Below are 22,661 nucleotides of genomic sequence, written 5' to 3'. Positions count from 1 at the left end.
TTGCTAGTTGGTATAATTTTGTGTGTTTTCCAATCTCTTCTAGACATTAAATTGTTTTCATTATTAGGTGTTTATTCATGAGAACTGGTATGCTAACAGGTACATTGTAGCTAACCAATAATTAGAGTCACAGAATGAATGCAAGTATTATGCTCTGTCCCCTTCTGGATTTTCAGTTTTGAGTTAAAATTACTGAACTCAATCATTGCAGCCTTGAACTCATCTCGCATTTGCAAGCAGGTCTGTGGCTGCTAATCACAGTCATCCTGAAAGTGATCAAGTCTGAAGGGATTGCCATGCAACAATAAAAAATTCTGTGGTTAGTGGTCTCTGAGAATCGGTCAGGTTATATTTTGAGCATACATAATTATTGTTCACCATTATGAAGATGTACTATTTCTGCCAACTATCTGCTCCTGTCAACAAGGTTAATGCATATTCATCTAAGGCCATCAATCATTAGAAACAAGATTTAAACTACATAGTACTAAATTATATGTAAATAAAATCATTAGTTTTCTCAAAACTCACTGGTGGTTGTCTAACAGCTTCTACAAATTGTGATTTTTTTTAATTAATAGAGACTGTGTATATGCTCATTCTACAAATATAGCTTACAGTGCAAAACAAGTTATTGAACTTTAACTATGGAGACTATCAAATCTACATAAATTGAACCTCTAAACTCTTAAAAATATCAGACACTTCATATTCATTTTTGTAAATTAACAGTATTGGCTTGCATGTATGTATAATATGTTGCTGTAGGTATGAGGTGAGCATTTCTACTTTTCTTAAAAAATTTGTTTTTATTCTTTGTGCATTGGTGTTTTGCCTATGTGTATTTCTGTGTGAGGGTGTCAGGTCCCCAGGAACTGGATTTATAGACTGTTGTGAGCTGCCATGTGGGTACTGGAAATTGAACCTGGGTCCTTTGGAAGAACAGTCAGTGCTCTTAACCACTGAGCCATCTCTCCAGCCCCTCTACTTTCTTATAATATGAAATGCATTTAAATTTAGGTAAAAGAACCAAAGTTGAGGAGTTAACTCTCTGGTAACAAGTAAAAATAATAAATGGTTTGTACTTAGATTTTTATCTTTTTATTGAAAAATACTACAAAATTTGGATATTTGTATAATGTATAGTTTTCTACCCTTTCCACATTCTGGTTTTCATTTTATATTATACCATTTAAATAGTTAAATCAAAAGTACTCTGACTCTAGTATGGAGATATTAAAATATTCAAGTGCAAGGTACATGCTGTTAGCTCACCAAGGAGAACCTTATCACTTTGAAATACACAAATTAAATACCAGTCCTCAGCATTAGCACATGTGATCTGAATTTCTCCGCTTGAAACTTGCAGCAGTTGTCAGGTAAAACTGCGATTTGGTTTAGATTACATTATTACTAATGTGTTAATACACCAGTCTGCCATATTTTGTCATAATCTGTTTATCTGTATATACAAATATGTACTTATGTACATATATATATATATGTATATATATATATGCTTGCATGTACATATTTGAAATAGAAGCACATTTTATTTGAAGTATAAGCATATAGTATCTTGGACCACAAAAATGCTGTTTGCATCTTAGATTTGTCTAGCTTCAGGTACATTTAATAATACTTTATGGGATATTTCTAAAAGGAAATTTCTGTGTTTGACTTTCTATGACTTTCCCGTTCTCTGCTGAGTCTGGGGAGGAGCTCACTTCACTGTTCAGATTCTATAGAACAGGTTTTCTGGGCTGTCTGGTCTTCACTTTGCAATGGTCCTTGCTGTTTTAGTGCACTGAGTCTCTTCAGCTACTAACCTGTGAGGACACTATATAAACATCATCTTTCTGCCCCCTCTGGAGCTTCTCTGACACCAGGTATCCTCACTTTGCTTTCTGCTGGCAGATCCTCCTCTTCCGGATTCACTGATGTTTCTCCTCATGGTTCCTCTTGATATCTTGACATTTTTGGTTTAATTAACCCAATCTATACCTAGCTTACATAGAATCTCTGTTCTAGATGCTTCTATATTCAATTTTCCCCAGCTTTCCCTTTGTTTACATGATGTTTTATCATCCTAACCTCTTAAAACTCCATCGGGGATGCTATCCCAACATCAAACCACTTAAATATGCTGCCATTTCTAGAAATCACATTGACCAGGACTCCTACAGTTAAGATAAACCCCCAGAAGCATTCCAGATCTAACCTGCTACATGTCAAGTTCCTATTTACTGCATTAGCCTGTCTCCTCAAAAAAGCTTCCCCAAACAACCTCAAAGTGCACAGGTGTCTTCCCACCACTACCAAGGTAGTTTAATACACATAATTTTAAATTAAAATTTAAATTAAAATATTAATACTGTGACATTCAGAACCTAAGCTGAGGTCATTTTGAAATGGCATTTGTCAATGTTCTCAAGATGGACAGAAAGAATAGGTAGATGAGGAAGGATTAGACAGAGGAACTGACTCACACCAGCAGTTTATCTGCAAGTCAGGGGCTGCTATGCTAGAAGTAACACACAGCCAAGATCATGGCTTAAAGATGCTTCTGCAACTCATTAGCTCAAGAGAATGCCCAAGAGCATGGCACTTCCTGTGTTAATTTCAATAGTTACCAATAACTTGCAAGTTTTAACTATTCATAGGCTTTTTTCCTATGTCTCTAAAGTCCTCTGAAATATTTCATGGCAATTGCTATATGTTAAACATGATCCAGTAATACTTAAAAAACACAATGCAATTATTAACAGTAATACTTTCTTATAAAGCATGTACTCACTATTAAAGGACTTGATGATATGGAAAGAATGCGTATTATGTGTGTCAGAGTTCAAATATTACTCTTGTGTGATGCTTATTAAATACTTTTTAAATTGCAGTAGTCCCCACACATATTATTTTTATATCCATGCACTGACTACACTGTGTAAAAAAATACCTGTTTAACCTATATGTTGGATTTAACGCAGAAAATCTTTATGTTAATAAGGATTTATTGTTGCTAATGAAACCTGTAGAAAGCAAATAAAATTTTGGATCCTATTATAGGTAAAGTTTATGCCTGGTGTCTGGTCTGTACTGGCTGAAGTCATGTCTTGTAATACTTCTTAGATAGACTCATCTATCAGTGGATTTTTAGGTAACCAGCTTAAAAGGTTTATTGTATTTTTCTGTTAGCATCTAATCTAATGTGCTTTATGGTCATTAATTCTTGTTTGATCTGCTGTTTCTCTAGGAAGAGAAAATTATGATCTTGCCCATAAGTTGGTGGTGTATGAAGGCTTTTCTTCATTTGTTTTATAATAACATTAATCTAAAATGGAGACTAAATCATTAATTCTTTGCCATTATATCAATTTTTCCTTCAATACTTGATTTCTAAACTTCCAAAGTTGACCAATGAGAGTGGTGTAAGAACTGTAGTAAAGCCACTGGATCCCATTTATTTGATTAATTTTCACATGACAAAATAATTGTTTTTATTCTGTAACTAGTGCACTGCAATTATCAAGATGTAGTCAGTATCAGAATGTCATCTGTGACCTTTAGTCATAAAATTTACAATATTTAGGAATGCAGTATATTTGAGCATTATGCTTGATGCATTTTTGTATTAAACAATTATCTTGTATTTATTCAGTTGCTTTTATATTGGCTTGCAATTGTTATTTTTCTGTTCATTTATTTGTCTAAATCTTTACCTACAGTTCTCATCCTAAGTTTTATTTAAAGTGAAACCTATAAAATGGCCATTCTACCAAAAGCATCCTACAGAGTCAATACAATCTCCATCAAAATTCTAACACAATTCTTTACTTACCTTGAAAGGAGAATTCTCAATGTCATATGAAAAACAAACAAACAAACAAAATAAACAAAAAAACCCAGGATAGACGAAACTATTCTGAATAATAAAAGAACTTCTAGATGTCCCTCTATTCCCAGTTTCAAGGTGTACTACAAAGTTATAGGAATAAAAGCCACGTGGTATTGGCATAAAAAAGGACATGCTGGTCAGTGGACTGAAATTGAAGACCAAGACATAAATGCACACATATGGACACCCAATTTTTTGATAAAGAAGCCAGAAATACACAAGGGAAAAAAGAAAGCATCTTCAACAAAAAGTGATAGTCAAACTGGATGTCTGCATGTAGAAGAATGCAAATAGATCTATGTTTATCACAAAGCACAAAACTCAAGTCCAAGTGGATTAAAGAACTCAACATATAACCCGATATAATGAACCCAATAGAAGAGAAAGTGGGAAATATCCTTGAATTCATTGGCACAGGAACAGACTTTCTGAACAGAACACTTATAGTGCAGGCACTCAAATCAACAGTTAATAAATGGGACCTCAGGAAAATGAAAAGCTTCTATAAAGCAAAGAGCACTGTCAGATGAAATGGCAGCCTACAGAATGGGAAAAGATTTTGACCAAAGCCACATCCAACAGAGGACTAATATCTAAGATATATAAAGAACTCACAAAACTAGATACCAAGAACCCAAATAATCCAATTAAAAATTGGAAAGAGATAAACAGAGAATTATCAATAGATGAATCTCAAATAACTAAAAAATAAAGAAACATTCAGCATCATTAGCCACCAAGGAAATATAAATCAAAACTAGTTTGAGATTCTATCTTACACCTGTCAGAATGGCTAAGACCAATAAGACAAGTGAGAACTCATATTGTCAAGAATGTGGAGCAAAGAGAACACTCCTCTATTGTTGGTAGGAGTGCAAACTTGTACAACCACTATTGAAATAAATAGGGTGGATCCTCAGAATATTGTGAATCAATCTTCCTCAAGACCCAGCTATACCACTCTTGGGCATTTATCCAAAGAATGCTTCATCCTATCACAGGGACACTTGCTCAGTCATGTTCATTGTGTCTTTATTTACAATTGCCAGAGACTGGAAGCAACCTAGATGTCCCTCAACAACAAAGATACAGATAAAGAAAATGTGGTACATGTGCACTACACTACAGAGTATTACTCAATTGTTAAAAACATGACATCATGAAATATTCAGGCAAATGGACAGAACTAGGAAAAAAAACATCCTGAATAGGGAAACAAAGACCCAAAAAGATAAATACTTTATGTATTCCCTTGTAAATGGATATTAGTTATTAAGTAAATAGATAATGATATGATAACAAAGACACAATCCACAGACCCAGAAAGTTAGGTAAAGAGGGGGGTTCTAGGGGCTTTGCAGGGATCTCCCTGGGAAGGGGAAATAGAATAGATTTTACGTGTGGATAGGGGTGGGTGAAGACAGGGTTTTAGAATAAGGAGGTGGGGAGGTGGGATAGAGGGAAAGAGTGAAGGGAGAGACAACTGGAACTAGGGAAGCTTTTGAGGGGTGAGGTGGAAACATACTGCAGTGGAAACTTCTTGAAACCTCTGAAGGTGATCCTTACAAGGACTCCAAGTAACAGGGAATAAGGACACTCAACTGGCCATCTCTTATTGCCAGGTAAGGTTTCCAGTGGAAGAGCAGGATTGTATTCAGTTGAGTAGTTGGCCAAGGGGGTCCCATGAATATCCATAAATAACCCAGGCTGACTCTAAGACAAAGTGTTACTCTCCTTAAACTGACAGTGGGACTTCATTGCTGAGGACAACACACACACAACTCATTACACATGGAGAAGTTGAGCTGGTGCCTACATGGAGCCATCACCCCTACATTCTAGTCACTTTCATGCAGGAAGGTACTCTACAGGCTACCAAAAGAGAAACGTGGACAGCAAACCAGTTACAAAACATTTGACCTACAATCTGTCCTGCCTGCAATATATCTTAGGGCAACGGTGGCACAGAACTTGTGGGAGTGGCCAGCCAATGTCTGATTTCACCTAAGGCCCACCTCCATGAAAAGGAACACATACCTGACATTGCTTGGGCAACCAAGAACCAGAGACTAGAAAGCCCAGAGGCATAAGGCAGCATCAAATACTACTGGTCCAAAGAAAAGAAAAGAAAAGAAAAGAAAAGAAAAGAAAAGAAAAGAAAAGAAAAGAAAAGAAAAGAAAAGAAAAGAAAAAAGGGAAAAGGAATTCTAATGGTATTCTACTACACCCATAGATCAGTGCCATCACCAGAGAAGCTTCCTTCATGCAGCAGATGGGAACAGATGAAGAGACCCATGGCCAGACATTATGTGGAGAGAGAGGGAGAGGGAGAGGGAGAGGGAGAGGGAGAGGGAGAGGGAGAGGGAGAGGGAGAGGGAGAGGGAGAGGGAGAGGGAGAGAGGGAGAGAGGGAGAGAGGGAGAGAGGGAGAGAGGGAGAGAGAGAGAGGGAGAGAGAGAGAGAGAGAGAGAGAGAGAGAGAGAGAGAGAGAGAGAGAGAAAGAAAGAAAGAAAGAAAGAGAGAGAAAGAGAAAATTAGAGGTCTCCATCAAATCCCTCCCATCAGAGTTCAGGGAATTCTGGGGAAGCGAAGTGGAAAGGTTATAAGAGCCAGAGGGGATGGAGGACACCAGGAGAACAAGGCTGTCTGAATCAAATAAATAAGATGAATATGAATTCACAGAGACTGAAGCTGCAAGCACAGGACCTACATGGGTCTGCACCAGGTCCTCTGTGTATACATTACAACTACTACCTTAGTTTTTGTTTTGTTTTGTTTTGTTTTGTTTTTCGAGACAGAGTTTCTTTGTGTTGTTTGGTACCTGTCTTGGATCTTGCTCTGTAGACCAGGTTGGTCTCGAAATCATAGAGATCTGCCTGCCTCTGCCTCCCTAGTGCTGGGATTAAAGGTGTGCACCACTGCCTAGCTTAGTATTGTTATTGGGACTCCTGACTGTGAAAATATATGGGTCTCTGATTCTTGTGCCTGCTCTTGGGACTTTTTTCCTCCTGTTGTGTTTCTATGTCTAACTTCAATATGAAAGTTTCTGCTTCATCTTATTATATTCCATTTTTTTCAGGTTTGACTGTTGTCTCTTAAAAATATTTTCTTTAATAATGAGAGAAGGAAAGGAAGTGGAGTGGAGGGGGTAGGCAAAGTGGGGAGGAACTGGGAAGAGTAGAGAGGAGGGGAAACCATAATCAGGATATATTATATGAGAAAATAATCTATTTTCAATAAAAGAAAAATATGAAAAATAAAATAAAAACTCTAAGGTACAAAATAATTTTCTTTCCTTCTCAGACTATTTTCTTAAATTATTTTTAACAGAAAAAGAAATCAAAAAAGAAAGAACATGACCACTCCTAGGTATGGTGGAAGAAAAAGTATATTGTAGATAAAAGGGAGACATAGTCAGAAACAGATATATCTAGTAAAGTCCATAGTGGTCATGACCCTGGACAAGAAGAGGAGAGGGGGAGGGAAAGGGACATGGAACAGAAGGGAACTAAGTACAACATCCAAGTGGCTCAAAGAGGACAGGTAAAGACAGCTGGAGGTAGAGCAGCCTAGTCCCTGGCTAGAGAGTTTTAGCCTAGCAAGTGGGGTATGCTAGCCTGGAGGGCTAGGGACTGAGGGATACATGAAGAACCTGGTGGTTACATCTATTTTGATATTTTAAATAGACAGCTCAGACACTTATCCCAAGTTTGAGATGTAGCAGTTTTATTCTGATGTAGTTTTAAAAATATGCCTAAAACTTGAAATATTTTGTTCTTCTGATTCAAAGTATATAAGCATATCACTGGTTCACACTGATTTGTAGTATATCTCACTTGGCTAGTCTTTGCTATATTTTCCCAAGTCCCCCAGCAGGAGCCTCAAAGAATATGTTCAAGAAAATAGTAATCTTTCTGTTCTATGGATTCTAGAGCTACTACTTAAGCTATCTGAGGAAATTTATTTTAAATGATTTGTCTCATTTTTAGTATGCAAAGATAAATAATTCAGTATAATGCAGTCTACCTTGCTGAATGTTAGGTTTGTAGGACAAAATAACTGTATAAACTCATGCATCCAATCTGTTAGCATTCATCTCCCTGCTCCAAACTCACATGCTGCTCCTTCTTTTCTGTCTATGTTGAAAGCCTCAAGGACAGTAATCACTCCTTAAGCTTCATGAAAAATGAGAGCTTGTTCAGATAAAAGAGCAAATAGATGTTCTCTACCTGCAACCAAACCTTCTCTGTGTGACAAAAATAAGTGGTTTTCTCCTGCCATTTTTTCCATTTGCTTGTTGAAAACAAAGTCCTCAAGTCTTTGTGATTACTTAGTGCCGGCTCATTTTAATATTCTGAGGTAATGTACCGATTTGGTCTATTTATAAAAAATATGTTCTGTATATTCTATTTTTAATGAACAATTCAGCAAGGTAATGCATAGATTGTATACAACAGATTATATATGTTATATGCATATGTAATATAATACATACAGTATCCATGTATATGTACATATAAATAGAATAAGATGCACACATGCAGCCAACAGGATTTGTGGAATAAAGCACTGTAGGTGGGTAAAACTTCCATACTGAGTTTCACTTTTGTGGCATATGTCTTCACAGCTGTCCTGGTGTTTGTTACTGTTCTCTTTTACCCACAAGCCTAATTTAGATACTGAGAAAACTTTCCTGGGTGAAGAATTTAGGAAACAGCAACTTCATCGGGCTTTAATACTATATTTTCCATTTAATGAACTATGTTTATTCTTATTTTCCTGTTTAGACAAAAGCTTGCAATTCTGTATGTCAATGGGCATGTTTAGAAACCATAGATTGCCTATGCCAGAAGACTTAGGAAAAAGATGGCAGAAGCCATGTAGTCAAGAACAAAGCAGACCATCTTTGAATAACTGTGATGCTGTGTGAGCTGAGCACTGTCAAGAGAACTCTGGTGACCAAGTGAACAGTAAAATCATAGGCACTAAGGCTGAGTACAAAGTCAAATACGGCCAACAGTTCTAAATTTATGACTGAGAAGCTTCACTTTGCATGCTATAACCAGCCTGTTCCTATTCTAAGAAGCAAACACACTATTTGTCTAGATCATCACAATCAGAATTCCTGCCTTCTGTAATTAAGCATAACAGTGGGAAAGACAGTAGACATATTTTAGGGAACTGGAGGTGTACTGAAGTTGTGAATCCATTTCAAACTTAGTATAGTTCACAAAGGTAACAGAGACAATATGAACATTAACAGTGATAAAAAGGAAATCTGATGACAGAGAGATGGAAGGACAGCAGGATTACCATCACACAATGCACACATGATGTTCTGGAAGAAAAGGACAGGCTTGGAATGGACTTTCAACAACACAAGGAGTGGGTCACACATCAAGAACAGCACTCGTGGTAAGGGAACCATTGGATTCAGAAAGCCATTGTGCGTATGCTGCCAGAGCTCTCACAAGATCCCCCTAAAGACACAAGCAAGGGAGCAATGTGCCTCACTGCAAGCAAGCAGCTTTCATGCTGCATCTCCTGAACTGACAGATATAAATTATTACTAAATGCTGTGTCAAGCTTTGAATGTTTCTAATCAGCAGGAGAGTTTGTTTCCAACCGTGGTGAACCCTTCCTTAGACAACCTGGTACTTCTTATATTTCCCAATGATCGCCATGTTGACAACAAACTTAGTACACCAAATCAGCATGTCCCACTACAGCCCAGAACTTCTGGACTTTAGTGACTTCCTGTCTCAGTCTCCTGAGTAGCTGGGACAACAGGTGTGTACCACTGACCTTGACAATGTTGAAATGTATCTTTGTGTAAAAACTATTCTACCTATGAGTAGTATGTGGAGTGAGAGGAAATGAAGGTACTTGTTCAGACTTAACCAGTCAAAAAATATGGCCAGCACTTTAACTTAGCCCTTTTATGGAGACTAATCACGCCTATGAAAAAGTCTTTGGAATTATGATAGCTTTCTTGTTTAGACATGAATTACAATCACTCTCATTCTTAAAATAGATAGTAGACATATAAACAACAAGTCAGATGGCTTGTAATCCTTTGAAGTGTCATCTTTTTTTCCCTTACAAATGAGCTACTTCACATTTCTAATTAAGATCAGTACAAAAGGCAATATTTATTAGTCAATTGCACTACAGGAAATAAGCTTTTAGATAGAGTTTTATAATTACTCTGGGAATTATTCCTTTCAAATAAAGAATGATATCAACACACATACACACACACACACACACACACACACACACACACACACACTTACATACACACACACACAGTGAGGGGAGAGAGAGAGAGTGAGAGAAAGAGAGAAAATGACTCTGAGTCCCCATGGGAGGCCTTATCTTGTCAGAGGAGAGAATGGGGGGTGGGTTGTGAGGGGAAGGCCTGGGGGACTGGAGGAGGAAAGAGAGGGGCATCTGTGATTGATATGTAAAATGAATAAAAATTTCTTAATAAAAAATGACTCCAATCAGTAAAGTTTGAAATTGAGAAAGTAAAAGGATGGAAGGTGGAACACTACAATATACGTGTGCACTCTAAATATGTGCCAATAAATATGAACAGAAAAGAAGACACATTATCTGATTGCTTGTGGCATGCATGGAAGTTAAAACACATCATGTGTTTTGTCAGACATCTTTCCTGGTTTCAAACTTTATGACTTTAATTATACTGGTGAGAACAAGGCATGGTGGAGGATGCCTGTAATTCCACCACTGAGGAAGCTGAGGCAAGAGGATCACAACAGGCCAGTATGGAGTACTTAGAAATACAATGTTTCAAAAAACAAATTAAGGAAGACTTAGCCTATTTATTTTAGGATGTTCACATGTAAGCAATTGCAAGATATTCCTAGCAGATTTTTTTGAAAGCTGATTTGTTAAGAAGAAAATAGTTTTGGTTTCTCTAAAATTTGGAGAAGTTAGCTGTGAACAGAATGACTTGACTCATTCTAACTTCCTCAGGAACATCTGACATCTATATGGGAAGCTACAGAAAAACACAAGTCCCATGATAAATGTCTGCCTTCCTAAAGCCTTCAGTGAACCTTTGTTTTGTTCTCAAACAGCATGTCTGTGTCTACATCAGCAGGAGTTGGCTAAAAGACATCCTAGGATATGTACATTATTTCTATGAAGCCACAAAGGCACTCAAGGAAAATGGAAAGCTCATAATTTCATTAGGAAAAGGATTATGAGCATACAGAGAGCAAAGGGAAAGACAGTCACTAGGAGTATTGCATTTCACACAGCTGTGTTCAGGAACTGCTGAAATAGACAACTTTGAATGAGACAAATTACATAACTTTTACTAAAGCCGCAGAACATTCCTGCTGCTGCTGTGGTAGGTGAGTGAACCAATATAAATATTCACTAAGGCTTAACGAATTTAAATTATCTTTGTATCAAATGGAGGAGTAAGAAGGGACCACCATGCTGTGAGCCAGAAAAACCTGATCTGCATGTTCACAGATGAGAACACATCTTTTGTGAGAATCATCTGTCCTTAATGACTGTTCTTACCAAGTCTCAGTACCTAAGCAGGAGCTGGAAAGTGAAGCTGTGGGCAAACCCTCATGAATTAACTGCACTTGTCTTAGAGAGAGCTGCCAATCTTATTTCAATGACAGACCACTCCTAAGGCTCCTAAGACAAATTTCTATGAAAAATAGACTGTTAGAAATGTTTTAAAATAGATGCTCCCTCCAATCACATGTTAACATAAAGCTCGGCTTATGGGTGGCTTCATCTCCCTTATTAAATGCCAGTCTACCATTGAGAGGCCAGACTCCATCAACCTAGCTACTCCTCCAAGAATAACTGCTCCAGCTATTGTTCCACTGCACACCATCAGCCATCTTCCTACTGCCTGCTCAGCTGCCTTCTAAGGAAGAAGCACTGTACCTTTTTGAGATTGTAAAGCCACTTGAGCTATGGTGCCATATTGCCCTGGCCTCAGAGGATGGCTGTTGCCAAAGCTGCAACTACACTTGTCTTAGCAAGGATCAGCAGTCCTTTATTTTGTGTCCTGCTTGTCCATTTTTTACAGCATACTGTCAGCAGTTGATGTGAGGGCACTTTCTTGCACAGTGGCTAACTTTTGCCACAATGAAAGTTAACTCCATATGTAGTTTCTTCAATGCTTATATCTTTTTTTAAGTAGATTGGTGCTGCCAGGAGCAGACATTACTCATAGTCATAAAAAAAGAAAAATATCTATGTTATTAAGACATCTTAAATATTATATTCTGTAGATCTCTGAAGGGTTTGAAGATGACCTGTCTGTCTAAAATATATCTCTACCTGACCTTGAAAATATACATAATATGACTACAAGTTCAATTGTAATGACTAACTACTAACTTTCATTTCTTTATATGATAATAGTTGGTAATAATAACTTTCAAGGATTAGAAATTTCATTACAATGTAAATGAACTGTATAATTACAATACCTTGAACAAGATTTGAAATATATGTACCGTGTTTTCTAACAAAATCAATCTCAAATTTGTAGCAATATACATAATTTGTATACAATATACAAAAATCAAATCCAATGTAAAATAAAACAAGTAGTTGCCTTTTAAAAGTGGATTCAGTAATCTACCTTTTTATCTATATCATAGCTGTACCTTCTCCTTTTTATTTTCAGAGTAGATTTAATAATCTACCCTTTATTCTATCATTTCTGTATCATTTTAAAGTAGATTCAATAATCTAACTCTTATCTGCATACTCTTTTTTTTTAAAAAAAGCAAACAAACAAGAACTTTAAATCTAATCTCCTTTGTATAGCCTTTTTCCTGACCATTAACAATAACAACTTGTAACCAACCATCCTAAACAATGACAATTATCCAAAACCCATTGAAAGATCAAAAACCACCCACCTCTTGGGAATGTGGGCATCGTGCTCTTAAAATTACTTCTTGCTCTTTGTGGGCAAAGGCATATTTAGGGGATCCTGAAAAGAAAAATTTGGGGTTAATTGTCAAATCCTGGGAGAGGTAGCTGTATCATTTGTTGTCCAGTCTCTGCTTAATGCAAAAGTGCAGGGCTTATCTCAAGTCCTTACTCAAATAGTGTATGAGGCTGGATCATCTCATCTAGCCATCTCAAAATTGTCCTGAGCAGTTTGTAGTCCAAAGTTGAATTTTGGGTAACGTGTGTCAGCTTACTGGTATTATTATTGCCCATGTGGAATTGTCATTGTGGGGCCCCATCATATTTGTGGACACTTCAAATTTGCTGTTAGGCATGGTAATGATTCCTTGCAGAAAACTGATAGAAACTAAATCACAAAAACATGTCCTGGCAGCTACGTGAAGCCTTTTTTCTAGAATTTGTTAGTACTCTATATGACTATTAATATCATAACATATATATGTACATATATATATATATATATATATATATATATATATATATATATATATAAATCCTATAAATTTTGATATAAATCTTACCTTAAAAAAGTTTAAAGAATAGCCGGGCGTTGGTGGCGCACGCCTTTAATCCCAGCACTCGGGAGGCAGAGCCAGGCGGATCTCTGTGAGTTCGAGGCCAGCCTGGGCTACCAAGTGAGCTCCAGGAAAGGCGCAAAGCTACACAGAGAAACCCTGTCTCGAAAAACCCAAAAAAAAAAAAAAAAGTTTAAAGAATCAAAATAGAACCAAAGAATCATGAGATCAGTGGCAATAGAACAGTCCTGTATTTTTGGTTTTCTTCTGTTCCATATCAGATGGCTGTTCTGATATGATAAAAAGATATTGCATTTTCTTTGAACAAACATGTTTGACTTTAGAGAAGGAGAGAGTCGTTTTCCCATTCCAAAACCAGCTTTAATTTTTAATTAAATCTTTAACTACATAAAGACAATTTGTGTTATGTGTCTGTAGAGAAGAGGAGGAACAAACATTTAAGAAGACTTATGAAAGTTTATATGTGATATACCAATAGGCCAATTTACTCTTTTTCTTGGGACATGTTTTCTAGATGATTTGTCATTTTTCTTCAGATGTCTCATTTGCCCAGTGTTCTTCAGATTCTTTAGCCTTCATTCTCCTGATAGACAAAAACAAAAACCCTTCCCCAAGCCTAACATTTTGGAGGTTCCCTTTTGGCAAGTTATATCTGATTAAATAAAAGTATTTGTTAGTGGTATAAGTTAATTTTAAATTGGATCATCATTCTGGTTGATGAACTATTACCTCTTCTAATTAAGAGGCCTCTCTTGTTCAAATCAAACCTTTGTCAGTTTTGCTGGTATCCATAGCTTTTCTTCTCCTGTGGAAACCTAAACAAAACCCTGTCCCCAGCATAATACATATCCTGGTTTCCATTCTGATGTCAGCACATCTTTAAAATATATAGGGTGATTTAATTTGGTAGGTTTTTTGTCTGTTATCCAATGTCTCTCTGCAGCTGTTTATCCCTTTCTCATTAGTATTGAAAAAATTCAAAGTTAATAGAGCATTATGTAATCTATTTCTGGGGGGATTTGTTACCTCTTTCTGTTTATTTAGAATATCCTTTAGTGTATGATTTGATATTTTTTATACCTACCTGGCCTGTAGGAATATGTGGTATACCTGTAATATGCTTTACATTATAACAAGCAAAAATTGTTTCATTTTACCAGAGATATATACTGGAGCACTGTCATTTTTAATTTGTGCAGGTATAACCATGATGGCCATAACTTCTAGCAAATGAGTGATTACAGAATCAGCTTTTTTTCTGAATTCAAAGCAGTTGCCCATTGAAATACTGAATAGGTATCAATGAAGTAGTGTAAATATTTCAATTTTCCAAATCTGAAAAGTGAAACACATCCATCTGCTGGATTTCATTCTTCTGAGTACCCTTTGGGTTGCATCCTGCTGGTAGCGACGTCTGACTATAAAAAGAACAAGTGGGATATTTCCTTATCATTTCATTGACTTGCTGCCAGGTTATGGAAAATCCTTTTTTAAACCCTTCCTATTGACATGATGTTTTTATGAAATTCTGAGGCCTCCAGCACATTTCCTATCAATAGTTTATTGACCTCATCATTACCTTGTGCTAAAGTGCCTGATCATGTATGAGATCAGATGTGAGTTATATATAAGTGATGACACCTATTCCTGATTACATTTTGTAACTGAATAAATAACAAAGTTAATTCTAACTCATCAGGGATAAATTCTGCAGTCTTAATATGTAATACACTCTTTCAGCATACTGAGAGTCAGTAACTATGTTGAGGAGTTCCAAAAAATCCATTATTACCATCAGAATAGCATACAGTTCTGATTTTTGAACTGAATTATAAGGACTTTGAACCAGTTTACTTAAATTTTCTAATTTATAACTTGCTTTTTCTTGTTTATTTGCATCTGCATAAAATATAGGGGCTCCAGATAATGTAGTTTCCCATACAATGCGCAGCAGAATCAAACCAGCTCTCTTTATAAGTTGAATTCTACCATTTTTGGGATATTTGCTGTTAATCTCTCCCCAAAAATTACTGCAAGCTCTTTGCCAAGGTTGAGTTTCTGCCCACAATTTGTCAATGTCATCCTTAGTTAATGGTATGACAATTTCTGCTGGGTCTATTCCTGCTAATTGACAATGTCTCAATTTTCCTTTTAAAATCAAGTAGAGATCTTTTCCACATAAGTTTTTAATTTTTTACTTAGTTTATTTGGTAAAAATATCCATTCCAATATAATATCTCCCCTCTGCATTAAAATTCCTCTAGGAGAATGCTCAGAGAGTAAAAGAACCAAATTGCAATCCAGCTTTGGATTGACAATCCACATGTTCTTCCTGCACTTTCTTTTCTACCAAGGCCAATTCTCTCTCAGCTTCAGCTGATAATTATCTTGGACTATTTCAGTCCTTGTCACCTTCTAAGGTTTTGAACAAATTACTCAGTTCATCATTTTTTACTCCAATAACAGTTTGTAGATGGGAAATGCCTCCAAATAATCTTTGAAAATCATTAAGAGTCTGTAATCGATCTCTCCTAATTTGTACCTTTTGGAATCTAGTTTTTGTGTAGAGCTATTTTATATCCTAAATAATTAATAGAATCTCCTCTTTGTATCTTTTAAGGAGCAATTTTGTAATCTACAACAAGGAAAATTTTTTTTTACTTCTTCAAGCATTCTTTCTAAAGTATCTGTATTTGAATCAGCTGGTAAAATATCATCCATGTAGTGATAAATTACAGATTTAGGAAATTGTTTACATATTACTTCCAATGTCTGTTGTACAAAATATTGGTACAGGGTTGGGCTACTTAAAATTCCCTGTGGGAGAACCCTCCATTGATATCTCTTAACCAGTTGAGAATTATTATAAGTAGGCACCGTGAAAGCAAATCTTTCTCTGTCTTTTTCTTGTAAGAGTATTGAGAAGAAACAATCTTTTAAATGGATGACTATAAAAGGCCATCCTTTAGGTAACAGAGTAGGTGAAGGATTTCCAGATTGTAGAGATCCCATTGGCTGAATTACTTTGTTAAATGCTCTCAGATCTATTACCCTTCTCCATTTACCAGATTTCTTTTCAATAACAAATTCAGGAGAATTCCAAGGGGTGGTTGATTCTATAAAGTGCTGATCATTTAACTGCTCTTCTACCAGGCCATATAAAGACTTCAGTTTCTCTGTTGTAATGGCCATTACTGAATCCATACAGGCTTGTCTGTTAACCATTTTAAAGGCAGAACTCTTAGTGTAATTGAAAGATCATCATTTGTTGTGCCTTGTTCTTGTACGATCTGTATGGCCAGTGACTGTTCTCTATAATAATACCTCCTAATATTTCTCTCAGAAACATGTGTTAGTTTATACTTGTTTTTGAGGTTGGAGGAATGTTAATCTGGGTGTTCTATTGTTGTAACAGATCTTAGCCCCATAAATTCATAGCTATATCAGCCACATATGGTTTAATTTTCCTCTCTGTCCTCCTGACCCTCTACATTCGACCCATCTTGTGCTCAGTTTCACTTGAGATAATGTTCCAATCCCTAAAAATTGAACATTTTTCTCCTGAAGAGGCTAGTTTGGATGCCAAAATTCTGATGAATTTATTGTGATGTCCACACCTGTGTCTATAAAATCTTCCAAAAGAAGGTCATTTATTTATATTTTTAATTTTGGTCTTTGTTCATCTACAAAAGTTTGTCCAAAAATCCACTTTATGATTTCTCATGAATTTCCTATTCTCTCTTCTATTGCTATTCTATTACCCCAAGCAGCCTGATATATTCCAATAGGCATTTGGTTATTTAATTGCTCTGAGAAGGGGTTCTTCTGTGATGGCAGGAAAGGAAAACTAAATTTGCTATGTGGGCCTGCATTGTTTCCCAATGGCGGAGGCAAAGGATTACCTTGTCTGTCCCTTGCTGGTCTACATTCCTTAGTCTGATGTTTACCTTGACCACATCTTCTGCATATTCCAGAATGGAGGGACATTCTGTTGCCACTCTTCCTTGAAGAAACATTGTTTCTAGGAACACCCTGTTTGCAATCCCTTTTTAGGTGACCCTGTCTACTGCAATTAAAGCATCTGACATTATTATTTTTCCTCAAAGCTCCTGATATCACCTCTCCTATCCACATATCACCATGGTCATGAGATTCAATATTAATTGTGTCCCTGACCCAATCCTCCAAGGGTGCTGATCTGACCTTTAACAGCCTTATTACCGTCTTGCATACTGTATTCACATTCTCAATAGCCAAAATTCAATGATTATCTGTCTAGCTTCTGAATTTGGTATCATTCTATTTACTGCTGAAGATGGTTTTTGTAAGAAATCTATGAAGAATCCTTTGGGGACCCTGTATAACTTTTGTAAATGATTCAATTTTCATCTCTGCTTCCTCAAATCTCTCCCATGCATTGATGACTGCCATGCAGCATAGAATTAGGATTTAGTTATCATATCAATATTGCCTTTGTGTATCAGTGTATTTTTAGTACATGCACAATAAGTGAAAAGGTGAGTGAGTGAGTGTTTGGAACGACTAGTAGTCAGTCAGAGTGTTACTGTGTGTAAATGCTATTTTTGTCTATATTTAAAGAATAAACCCTGGTATTTTACATTACATATACATGAAAGTTTTACTAGATTATCTCATCCATCACCTCACAAGTCACTTGTGCATGTGGTATAAATATTGAAATCTCTTCTCTTGACGAATTCTCAGTGTGCAGTATGGTGTCCTTCACTCTAATCCCCATGAGGTACATTGGCAACTATTGCTCCTACAGAGCTGCTATATATTCTTTTTTGATTCACACCTCTGTGCTTCTTATTTCTCCCCATACCTAGTAGCTGGCATTCTGGCTCCCTTGTCTCGATATTTTTTTTTAATATTTTATTATTTAAAATAAATTTTAAATTTAAATATATCCTGATCATATTTTTCCACTCCCAAGTTCGTCCGGATTCTCTCTTCCTCCCTACCCATCCAACTTTAATTTTTTCTCAAAAAAAATAAACAAATAGTTCAATACAGCAATAAAATGACCCAAACCTACAAAACAAAATGCAACATCACCCCAAAAGAAAAAAAATAGGCAAAACTGTAGACAAATTATAGCACCAGCACAAAAACACTATGGAGTTCATTTTTTTTTTGTTGATAAACTACTCTTGACCATGAGATCTACACTGGAGTAGTTAGTATACCCAGTGTCATTCCATTAGAGAAAACTGATTCTCTCTTTCTTGGCAGGGATAAATGACAGTTCCATTGTTGACCTTTACCCTCGTGGCTAGGTTTTCATTCAGTCATTCACTTATTTATTCATTCATTTTTTAAAAAAAATGACAAAATAAAGCATAATAAGATAAAATAAAAACTGTCATATTGAAGTTAAACAAAACAGACCACCGGGAGGCTAAAGTATCAGAGATCCATTCCTTCACACATTCAGAAATCCCATAAAAACACTAAACTGAAAACTGTCATATAAGCACATAGGACCTGGTGCAGACCTATGCAGGATTTGAGCATGCTGCTTTAGTCTCTGTGAGTTGATATGAGTTTTGCTCATGTTGATTTAGAAGGTCTTGTTTTCTTGGTATCCTCCATCACTTCTGTCTTTTACTTTCTTTCTGCCTCCTGTTTCACAGGTTCCCTGAACTCCAAGAGGAGGGACTTGATGGAGACATTCAATGTAGGGATGAGTGTTCCAAGGTCTCTCATTCTCTGCTTATTATCTGACTGTGTGTCTCTTTATTTGTTCCCATCTGTACCAGGAGGAAGCTTCTCTCATGATGGTTGAACATAATGTCTTTCAGGGTCTAGGATATTTCACTCAGGTTGATTTTTACTAGTTCCAGATATTGCCTGTAAGTTTCATTATTCCATATTTTTAATGTTTCAGTAATATTCTGTTGCATCACATTTTCTTTACCCACTCATCTTTTGAGGGGCATCTATATTTTTTCCTAATGTCTGGCTATTGTGAAGAGAACAGTAATGAAAATGGCTGAGCAAGTGTTTCTGTGGTAGGATGACACATTCTTTCGATATATGCCCAAGAGTGGTATAGGTAGATCTTGAGTAAATCAATTCACATCATCTTGAAGAACCACCAAATTGTTTTCCATAGTGGCTGTGTGAACGTGCACCCCCTCCAACAATGGAGGAGTGCTCATCTTACTTCACATGATCAACAGCATGAGCTTTCACTTGTTTTGTTGATCTTAGCCATTCTGACAGGTTTAAGACAAAATCTCAAAGTAGTTTTTATTTACATTTCCCTGATGGCTAAAAATGTTCAACATTTCTTATTTATTTATTTATTTATTTATTTATTTATTCATTTATTTATTCATTTATCTATCTATCTATTTATTTATTTTGGTTTTTAGAGACAGGGTTTATCTGTGTAGTTTTGCACCTTTCCTGGAAACTCTGTGAGTTTGAGGCCAGCCTGGTCTATAGAGCGAGATCCAGGACAGGCACCAAAATTACCCAGAGAAACCCTGTCTTGAAAAAAAACTAACTAACTAACTAACTAACTAACTAAATAAATAAATAAATAAATAAATAAATAAATAAATCTCTTTTCCCCTTCTATATAGGCTATGACTTTTTTGAATAACAGTGTCCTTTGTTATGCAGAAGCTTCCAGTGAGGTTTAATTTATTAGTTGTTAATCTTAGTGCCTGAGCTATAGGTGTTCTATTCAGAAATTCTTTCCCTGTGCCAATTAGTTCAAGGATACTTTTCATGTCTTCTTCTATCAGACTCAGTATATAAGGGTTTATGTTGAGGTCTTTGATCCCCTTGGAATTGAGTGTTGTACAGGGTGATAAGTATGTGAATTATTCTACGTGCATGCAGACAACCAGTTTGACCAGCATCATGTGTTGAAAATGCTTTCATTTTTCTATGTATTTCTAGCTTCTTTATTCAGAATCCAGTGTCCACAGGCATGTAGATTTATGTCTGGGTCTTCAATTCAATTCTATATTGATCAATATATTTGTTTTTGTGCCAATACTATGCTGTTTTTATTAGTATGGCCTTATAATAAATCACGTTGACCCTCACACACTAACAATAGGAGATTCCAATAATCTACAGGTTATGTAAACAACAAATAACCAGAAAAACGTGGGAGCTGAGTTTATAAATAAATGGATACAATAGATATTCACAGAACATTTCACCCAAACACACATGGAATTTTCTCCAAAATTGACCACATGATCAAACACAAAGAAGTCTCAACAAATACAAGAAAATCAAAATAGCACCTTGAATCCTATCTGACCATCAACATATTGAAGGTAGATATCAACAAAAAGTAGAAACAACAGAAAGCTTACAAACTAGACTTACAAATGAAAGCTTACAAATGTAGACTGAACAACTCATTTTTAAATGAAAAGTGAACAGACAGAAACTGGTAAATCAGAGACTTTCTATAATTAGACGAAAATGAATTCACAGCATATCCTAACATATGGGATACGATGAAGGCTGTTCTAAAAGCACTGCTTACATTTAAAAAAATTGGAATTCTCTCATACTAGCAACCTAATGACACACCTGAAAGCTCTAGAATAAAAGGAAGTAATCACACCCAAGTGGCATAGAGGGCAAGAAATAATCAAGCTCAGGGCATAAATCACAAGTTAGAAACAAAGCACAAATCACAAATAATGAATAAAACATTCTTAAATCAATAAGTTTGAGAAACTCTTATCCAAGTTAACAAAAATGCAGAGAGAAAGAATACCCAAATTAACAAAATTAGAGATTAAAGGGGGAGCTTAATAGATACTATGGAAATCCACTGAATCATAAGGAAATACTTTCAAAATCTTTACTTCACTAAATTGGAAAATCCAAAAGAAGAAGATCATTTTCTTGTTAGGTACCACTTTCCAAAGTTAAGTCAAGATCAGATAAGCAATTCAAACAGACCTATAACTCCTAGTGAAATAGAAGCAATCATTAAGTCCCCTAGCCAAAAAAGGCCCAGGGCCAAATATAGTTTTAGTGCAGGATTTTATCATACTTTTTAAAGGAAAGATAATGCCCATAGTCCTCAAATTATTCCACAAAGTAAAAACAAAAGAAATATTGCCCATTTCATTTTATATTCTATTTAAGGTAAGATAATACAATTTTTTTTGTTTTATTCTATGTCTAGCTTGTATAGTAATGATGTTTTCTAGAATTAATCATATTGTTTCAAATGGCAATATCTGCTCCATTTTTATGCAAGAAAAACATTAATGTGAGTATAATCATGTACATATGAGACTTTATTGGTTCATTCCACAGACACTTCAGTTGCTTCCACATCTTGGCTGTTGAGGACAATGTTATTGTTTTGTATAGGAGAAAAATCTCTCTGCATAAATGATTTAATTTGTAATATATAGTGGGAGGTTACTGGATCACAAGATAACTATATTTTGTAATGTTTTTGGCAATCTCCATTTTGCTTTTCCTAATTCTGCCCTAATTTTTGTTCTCATCAACAGGACATACAGGCTTATATTTCCTCATATCCTTACCAAATGTGTTACCTCTTCTCTTCTATAGTAGCCAGCTAGTCAGCTTTGATATAAAATGGAACTAGATTATTAAGGTATTTCCCTTACAGTGATATTGAGAAATTTGCAATATATTTTTTATCATGAACATTTCCATACTTTCCCAAAGTATTTTGTAATTTAAGAACATTAATATTGATGTCTTCTGGTGGGGGGGACAAGTCTCAATTTTCTTTAAGAGGCTGGCCACTGGATGTGTGACCATGCTCCAGAGAGTACATGGGCAATACAAATTGGACTTGTTTTCTTCTCCTTCTCCTTCTCCTTCTCCTTCGTCTTCTTTTCCTCCTTCTCCTTCTCCTCCTTCTCCTCCTTCTCCTCCTCCTCCTCCTCCTCCTCCTCCTTCTTCTTCTTCTTTGGTGGGGGAGTTACAAGAATGGGGGAAGTTGGCTTGTGAATACTGGGAAGTGAGTGTAATTGGGGTGCATTATGTGAAATTCTCAAATAATTAAAAATATTATGCTTTCATAAGACAATCTTTCTTTCAAAATTGCAACCTGGTTTTGAATATGTGCACCTATTATTCTTACATTTCAGAGACAGAGTCAAAGGGTTTAGGAGGTAAAGGACAGCCCCATCTATATAGCAAACTATTAATGGTATGATACCTGTACAGTCTATGTCAGCATCATTCAGCAGACAG

Source organism: Peromyscus maniculatus, chromosome 1, assembly GCF_049852395.1.
Source record: "Peromyscus maniculatus bairdii isolate BWxNUB_F1_BW_parent chromosome 1, HU_Pman_BW_mat_3.1, whole genome shotgun sequence".
Taxonomy (NCBI): domain Eukaryota; kingdom Metazoa; phylum Chordata; class Mammalia; order Rodentia; family Cricetidae; genus Peromyscus; species Peromyscus maniculatus.
Note: the sequence above shows the minus strand (reverse complement) of the source record.